The following is a 9,372-nucleotide window of genomic DNA, read 5'->3' on the forward strand; positions in this document are numbered from 1 at the left end:
ATGAGCGATTTTCTATACATTGTAATCTTTTAGATGACTATATATTTTTCCCTTTACAAATGGAGGTTTCATTCATCATATTTGGGTACTTAAAAACAACTTCTTTTCCTTATCCAGTTAGGAAAGAAAATGATATGTTTTCACTTGAAGTTTGACTACTGTAACTATATTAATGTGCAACAATCCTATTAAAATATTAGAAATTAAGTGGTCCAACACATAGATTGTTGGACTTGAAGTCACAAAGATCTGAGTTTGAGTACTGCCCAAGAGATTTACCAGCTTTGTGACCCTAGGCAAGTCACTTAGCATCACTCAACCTCAGTTTCTTTTTCTGTAAAATGAGGATAATAATAGTATCTCTCTTACCAGGGCTATTACTAAGATTCAAATGGGAAATGAGATAGCATATGTCAAAGGTGGGGAACCTTTAACCTGGGCCTGGGGGCTATATGTGGCCCTCTAGGTCCTCAAGTGCAGGCCCTTTGACTGAACCCAAACTTCACATGAAGTTGAGGACCTAGAGGATGACACGTGGCCTGGAGGCTTAAAGTTCCCCACTCCTGCATATATAAAGTGTTTTGCAAACCTCAAAGAGCTGTGTAAATTCTAGCTGTTATTAAATCAGAAAAGCCTCATAGTGTTAAGAATTCAAGTGAATTTTTTTTAAAAGCAAGAGATAAAAATGTAATGTTGCTTTTTAATCTGTGGATTTGCCTCATCATTAAAACAGAAACCATATAACCCAAAATACCCTGAAAATAAATGCAGGATATGCTATTCAGGCTAAGTTAAATAACTTTACAGTAATATTACTCAATCAACACCTGGCTATGCAAATTCTTCTCTTTGAATTATTCTTAGTTTAAGGACAATTTTTATTTTTACCTCCTTCCTCTATCACCCAGTAAAACCTTAAGCTGAATAGACTTACATATGATCAACCGATTGTCATTTACTATGTAAAATGATTGAGGGTAAAACTATCATAAAATATTAGTCTATTTGGAGAGGTATCTCTGAAAGTTTTCTGCAGAAATTGGCTTAAATCCCAGTTCTGTCGCTTATTAACCGTGTGATTATAGACAAGGTTCTGAACTTCCATTTTCCCCTCTATAAAATGGGAGTAAGTTATGTCATTGATTCTCTTCAAGAATGAAAGACCATCAAAGGATATGATCAGGCATTTCTCAGATAAGGAAATTAAAGCCATCTATAGTCATATGAAAAATGCTCTAAATCACTATTGATTAGAGAAATGCAAATCAAAACAACTCTGAGGTACCACATCATACCTATCAGACTGGCCAAGATGACAAAACAAGAAAATGATAAATGTTGGAGAAGACATGGGAAAATTGGAATACTAATGCATTGTTGCTGGAGTTGTGAAATGATCCAACCATTTTGGAGAGCAATTTGAAACTATGACCAAAGGGCTATAAAAATGTGCATACCCTTTGACCCAGCAATAGCACTTCTAGGGCTATATCCCAAACAGATCATACAAATGGGAAAAGGACCCACATGTACAAAAATATTCATAGCAGCTCTTTTTGTGGTGGCAAAGAATTGTAAATTGACAGGATGCCCATCAATTGGGGAATGACTGAGGAAGTGTGGTATATGAATGTAATAGAATACTATTGTGCTGTAAGAAATGATGAACAGGCAGACTTCAGAAAAACCTGGAAAGACTTGTATAGTCTGATGCTGAGTTAAGTGAGTAGAACCAAGAGAACGTTGTACACAGTAACAGCCACTTTGTGTGATGACTAATATTGATAGACTTAACCCTTCATAGTAACGCAAGTATCTAAGACATCTCCAAAGGCCTCATGATAGAAAATGCTATTCATATCCAAAGAAAGAACTATGGAGTTTGAATGCAGATCAAAGCACACTATTTGCAATTTTTTTCTCTTCTGCTGAGTTTTGTTTCCTCTTTCTGGTGGTTCCTCCTATTGGTTCTAATTTTTACTTACAACATTACTAATCTGAAAATATTTTAATAAAAAATAAATAAATAAATAGGAAAAAAAATGAAAGACCATCACCAGCTACAACAACAATGACAAAATTGGGGTAAGAATACTTGGTAAAGTGTTAGTTATATAAATGAAAAAAATTTTTTATTTCCACTGGGAAAGAAATATACTGGAGATGCATGATTCTGCTAATTAAAATGTATTGGATATAGAAGGTAACTCATGCTCATGATGAGAGACAAACTTTCAATGTTCTCTGGGAGTTCAAACTAGAGCCAAAATTATAGTGGAGGGACTGAGATTTTGACCCAGGGCACTGAATTTTAGAGAGAGGTGTTTCTTCTCCAAGTGGTGAGAGACCCTTTTGGGTGATCAGTAAAGTCAAAACTATTTTCATAATGATACTAAGATTTTAATTTCTAATACAGCAAATATCAACGGGCAGAACCCAAATAAGTAAGTTATTTGGGATCCTCAATAATTTTTAAGAGTACAAAGAGGTTGGGGCAGCTAGGTGGTGCAGTGGATAGAGCACCGACCCTGAAGTCAGGAGGACCTGAGTTCAAATCCAGACTCAGACACTTAACACTTACTAGCTGTGTGACCTTGGGCAAGTCACTTAACCCCAATTGCCAAAAAAAACAAAAAACAAAAAAAACAACACCTTACAAAAAGTTTGAAAACCATTGTGCTAACCCCATATCATGACATCCCAACATACACATTTGAAGTACACCTGCCAGGCTTCCTTGGGCCCTGGACCTCTAACAGCCAAGGAGGAAGGACAACTTTCCTATTGCCTCAACCCAATTCATTTTTCCTCCTTCTTCCTTCTCTGGGAATGAGGGAGCATAGAGATTGGTATCTCAGATCAGTGACTGAGCTTTGGGGATGTAGGTCCAACCCTCTAGAAGACAAGGCCACTTATCCCTTAACACAATCACATTTAACTAGGGCAGACTGTACAAATCAGGGGCTCCCAAGTACGTCACCTGTGGTACAATGGAGGTTGAAAGCCAGTGCATGTTGGCCAAGGCAGGATATTTGACAAGGATATTATGAGGGACTAAACTAGATAAAAAGAATCCTCTAGTCATGGTATATCTGAATTTCAGTCAGGCATTTGAAGTCCCTTAAAATATACTTGCAGTGAAAATGGAGACATGGGGGGTGGATAATATAATACAGTCAGGTAGGATTCAGAACTGTTTTCAAAGATTATTAATTAACAGATATGTCAATCTAGGAAGTGTTGAGTAAAATGCCACAGTGTTCTGACCTTGATCCTGTTATTATCAACTTCTTTATCAGTGACTTGAGTGAAGGTACATGCATCACATTTATCAAATTTGCAATTAAAAGGAAGCTAGAAAGAGAAGTTAACACTGGATGAAAAAATCAGTCTTCTAGGTTCCCAAAGTGGGCAACACCACCCCCTGGGGAGTTCTAGGACAATCCAGGGGGGGCAGTAGTAGCCTTATGTGCAATTGGGGTGTTGAATAAAAATAAGGGGGAAGTAGAAGCATAAAAAAAGAAGAGAAGAAAATTTTGAAAAACTGTTCCTATATGTTTCATCTGCTGTGTATCCAAGTTAAAGTTGTAGCGATTACATTATTTTCCAAATAAATATACAAAATGCAAGTTATAACCAATCAATGGTCAAGTTCACTGACAGGTCTTAACTAGCAAGTATTGGCAGGTAAGGGTGTCTCAAATTGTTGGGAAGTCCAGCATGCATCAGCAGGAATATGTGCATGTAATGGCTTGTTTACAACATAATGCTATATGGTTACATGATGCAATATTGCATCATCAAAATTTCGATGCAGGAAAAATCCCCACAAATTTATAATAAATTATTAAATTTAAGATGCATCATTTAAAAAATATATATATATTTTATATTTTTTGAAATGATACAATTTTTTAAAAACCATTAAAGGGTTAAAGAAAGTAGATTTCCAGGGGTACACTGAATATTTTTCTAAAAGGGTGTGGTAGTCCAAATAAGTTTGGGAACCTCTGGTCTACATAGACCACAACTGGGTGGAACAGTAGGCTGAAGCTAATAAGATGAAACACAGTAGGATAAATGTGAAAGCCTACACTCAGATTAAAAAATCAGCTGGACGAATACAGGATGGGGTAAAATGGTTTGAAAGCAGTTCAGACCTAAGAGATTTAGTAGATTGTGCTCTGTGATGGCCAAAAGAAGAAATGCAAAGTAAGGCTGAAATCTTTTTTTTTTTAAAAATTCAAATGGCATTTATATAACACTTTAAAGTTTCAAAAGCACTGTATAGACATTTATCCCATTTGAATCAAACAATAATCATATTGTGAGGCAGATATTTAGTGCGTGTCAGTCTGAATCCAGCTCTCTCCTGACTAAACTCAAGTGTTAGAAACAAAGAGAAGCAATTCTCTTTCCATATCATGCTCTGCTCAGACCACATGCGGAGTGCTGTGTCTAATTCTGAGTATCACATTGTAAGAGGGATATGAATGAACTAGAGCACATTCAGAGGAAAGCAACCAGGATGAGGAGGATTCTCAAAACTATGCCATAAGACGAATCAGTTCAAGAGACTAAATATGTCTGGCTTGGAAAAGAGAGAACTTAGGGGCAATTAGGTAGCAATCCTCAAGAGATCAAAGGGCTGTCAAAGAGAAGAGGAATTAATCTGATATGTTTAACTGGAGAGCAGAAGTAGGATTCATGGGTGGAAACTACTGGGAACTGGATTTCAATGCAATGTAAAGGGAAAAACAAAACAAAACAAAACAAAACAAAACCAACTTCCTAATAACTAGAACTGTTTAGAAAGGGAATTGGCTGATCTCTAAGGTAACTATAATAATGACTCAAATTTATGAAGTGTTTTAAAGTTGGCATAGTGATTTACATTATCTCAGTTGATCCTCCCAATAACTCTACGAGGTAAGTGTTATTATTATCCCAATATTACAAATAAGGAAACTGAGGCTCAGAAAGGTAAAAATGACTTGGCCAGAGCCACACAGCTCCTAAGTGATAAAGTCCTCCTGACTCCAGGTGCAGTAATCTATCCACTATACCAGTGAGTTCTCCTTCACTAGAGGTCTTCTGTCAGAGACTGAGTGAATGCTTGTTGATGTTATTGGGAAGTGGTTGGCTTAAATAACCTCTGAGGTCACTTCTAACTACAATTCTATGGCTTTATTTGCGAAGTAGCTATGTGGGGAAACAACTTATATTAGCTTTCACAGAAATGGTAAGGATGGGGTAACCTGGACAAAAAGCAGATAAGTATGCTTGTATTTTGAGGGAAAGCAGCATCAAATAGGTAATGAGGTACAGCAATGGATAGAATGCCTGACCTGGACTCAGGAAGACTCATCTTCCTGAGTTCAAATCTGGCCTCAGACATTTACTAGCTGTGTGACACTGGACAAGTCATTTCAACCTGTTTGCCTCAGTTTCCTCATTGTAAAATGAGCTGGAGAAGGAAATGGCAAACCACTCCAGTATCTATGCCAAGAAAACCCCAAATGGGGTCACAAAGAGTGGGACACAACTGAACTGCAACTATAGCAGCATCAAAGACTATTTAGACCATGATGGGTGGTGTAACTGCCTTAATCTGCCTTAATGTGTACCTGATTTGCAGATAATCATACAGACAATTTGGAATTGATTGTATCTGAAGCAGAGCTAAGATCACATGAAAGTATCTAGATATACATATATACACACATTATATACATATACATATACATATATACATATGCATATGTATCTTAAGTCACTTCCCTCTGTGGGCAAGGATAAAAGGCAGGTTACCCATGACGGAGTCTCTTCTATACATATTCCAAGTTCTGATGTTGCCACAGGAAGCACTTGGTATTTCCTCAATAGGTTGCAAAGGTCTTTTCAAATAGGATGAATCCTGGAGTACTCAAAATAAAGATGAAAAGTCAAGAGTGATTAATAATAGGAATCTAACTTAGGGTAGTATGGTATCCTAGCATCTGTGGATTTTGCCTCATATTTCATTGAGAAAATTGAGGCATTCACCAAAAACTCTCTCTTCTCCAGTCTTCTTTACCTCACATCACCCATATGCTTTCTTCCATTATCTCCACCTTCACCCAAGCTCACATGAAGAGATAGCCTTTCTCCTTGCATTATAAACCCTTCTATTCACAAGCAATCCCATTATATCTGGTCTTCTCCAGTAGGTGTCCTTTCTGTCATCCCCACCCAATCACCTTATCTTCTATTTCTCCTTTTCTACTGGCTGCTTCCCTACTGCCTGTGAACACACCCCTATTCTTTCCACATGCATCTTCCAAAAATCCTTGCTATCCATCCATCGTTAATATCTATTGTTCAATATCTCTTCTCCCTTTTGCAGCTAAACTAGAAGACCATCAATAATGGATAGCTTCCACTTTCTTTGTTTTTCCACTTTTCTTAATTATATATAGTTTAACTTCCAACTTCAGCATTCAACCAAAATTGTTCTCGCCAAATCAGAAAAGGAAGGGGGAAGGGAATAAGCACTTATATAGTTGCCTCAGAGTCACTGGTGATCTCGTACTTGCCTATTCTCATGACCTTTGTTCAATGTTCATCCTTTTTGACCTTGCTCAGCCTTTGATGCTCAATCCCTCTGTTCTCCTTGATACCCTCTTCACTCTCTCTAGGTTTTCATGACGCTGCATTAGTCTGGTTCTCCTTTTATCTGTCTGGCCATTTCTTCTCAGTCTCCTTTGCTGAATTTTCATTCAGGTAACCCCTACTCAAAGTGAGTATTCCCCAGGGCTTTGTTCTGAACCCTCTTCTTCTATATTATTTTGCTTGGTGATCTTATCAGCTCCTAAGGATTTAATGATCATTTCTATCCTGATGATTCTCAAATCAACTTGTCCAGTCATAACCTCTCTTCTAGTCTCCAGACTTGAATATCAAACTGTCCATTGAACCACCAACTTTTCCAAAACTGAACTCATTATCCCTACTCCCCACCCCCCACTTCTGGACTTCCCTGTTACTACTGATGGCACCACCATCCTCCCAGTCACTCCCAAACTGAATGACATCCTCAGTTCATTACTCTCCCTCATTCTCGATATCCAATTTGTTGCCAAGCCCTGTCAGTTTTACCTTTGCAACATCTCATTTAAGGCCCCTTCTCTCCTTTGACATTGCCACCAACCCGGTGCCTTCATCACCTCCCACCTGGACTATTGAAATAAGATGGAAAGAAACAAGCACTTATTCATTATCTACTATGTTCTAGGTACTATGTTAAGGACTTTACAAATATTGTCATATTTGATCTTCACAACAATCCTGCTAGGGAGGCGTTATTATTATCCCCATTTTACAGTTGAAAAAATTGAGGCAAACAGAGGTTAATTGACATGCCCAGGGTCAGATAGCTAATAAGTATCTGAGGAAAGATTTGAATTCAGGTCTTCACGATTCCAGATCCAATGCTCTATCCACAGTGTCACACAGCTGCCTATTCTTCTTGGTTTCCCTTCCTCAAGTCATTCCCCACTCCAACCCATCCTCAACTCAGCTGTCAAATTAATCTTCCTAAAGCACACATCTGACACCCCTCCCTATTCAATAAATTTCAGTGGCTTCCTATCATCTCTAGGATCAAATAAAAAGGCCTCTGTTTGGTATTCAGAGTCCTTGACACCTCTGCCTTGGCAGTTTTCTTGTACCTTATTCTCTCCATATACTCTGCAGTCCAGTGATATTGGTCTCCTTACTATTCCTCAAGCTAAAAACTCCATATCCAGACTCCAGGCATTTTTCACTGACTATCTCCCATGTCTGGAATACTCTCCCTCCTCATCTCCTCTGGCTTCCTTTAAGTCCCAGCTAAAATCTCATCTTCTTGTGGGGGGGGGGTTGATAGAAGGGAGGGCAAATTGGGGGAGGTAGTAGTCAGAAGCAAAACACTTTTGAGGAGGGACAGGGTGAAAGGAGAGAGAGAACAGAAAAATGGGGGGAATAGAATGGAGGGACATATATTTAGCAATTGTAACTGTAGAAAAAATTTTGAAGTAAGTTTATCTGATAAAGGCCTTATTTCTCAAATATACAGAGTACTAAATCAAATCTATAAAAATAAGGGCCATTCCTCAATTAATAAATTATTAAAAGATATGAACAGTTTTCAGATGAAGTAATCAAAGCTATTTATAGTCATATTTTAAAAATGCTCTGAATCACTATTGACTGGAGAAATACACATTAAAACAATTCTGAAGTACTACCTTATACCTATTAAACCGGCTAGTAGCACAGAAAAGGTAAATGACAAATGTCAGAGGAGATGTGGGAAAAATGAGACATTAATGCACTGTTGATGGAATTGTAAACTGATTCAGCTATTCTGTAGAGCAATTTGGAACTATGCCCAAACGGCTATAAAACATTCATATCCTTTGGCCAGCAATACCACTACTAGGTCTATGTCCAAACAGAGATAAAAATCAAAAAGGAAAAGGACCTATATTTACAAAAATATTTATAGCAGCTCTTTTCTGGTGGCAAATGATTGGAAATTGAAGATGCTCATCAATTAGGGAATGGCTGAACAAATTGTGGTGTGTGGTTGTGATGGAATACTACTGTGCTATAAGAAATGATGAACAGGCTGACTTCAGAAAAACCTGGAAAGACTTGTATGGTCTGATGCTAAGTGAAATGAGCAGAACCAGGAGAACATTGTACACAATAACAGCCATGTTGTGTGATGACTAATAATGACCCTTCCCAGTTACACATGGAGAATGTATCAGAGGTGAAATTTGAGCTCAGGTTTTCTGATTCCAGAGTTAGTATATTTTCTATTATACCATGCTAGTTTGCTAAAGCTATAAATGATCTTGATTAATTTTTTCACTGATTCTTTGAGATTTTCTCTGTGAATTATATTATCACCTACAAATACAGATAGTTTTGTTGTCTCCTTCCCTATGTTTATTACCACTATTTCCTTTTCCTACCTTGTTGCTATAGCTAGCATTTCTAGTACTATGTCAAATAAAACTATAACCAGTGAATATTTACTCCTGATCTTAATGGGAAAACTGCTAATGTGTTTCCATTGTAAATTATGCTAGGTTTTAGATTTAACTTTTATCTGATTGATTCTGAAAGCACTTCTGGATTTTTCATTGCTTCATAGTAATAATGAACATCAGTTATCATGTGACAATAAAAAGATAATCATGTCATCTTAATAGAGATAGGGCTTGGACTTGTGATTTCATCAGCATAGGGAAGAAACTTCCTCTACCAGTGCAGGTTGCTGCAACTAATTTAATGAGTATCCTAAAGAACTCAGCTTAAACAATTTGCCCAGTATCACGTAGA

Source organism: Vombatus ursinus, unplaced genomic scaffold, assembly GCF_900497805.2.
Source record: "Vombatus ursinus unplaced genomic scaffold, bare-nosed wombat genome assembly UNPS02014832.1, whole genome shotgun sequence".
NCBI lineage: Eukaryota > Metazoa > Chordata > Mammalia > Diprotodontia > Vombatidae > Vombatus > Vombatus ursinus.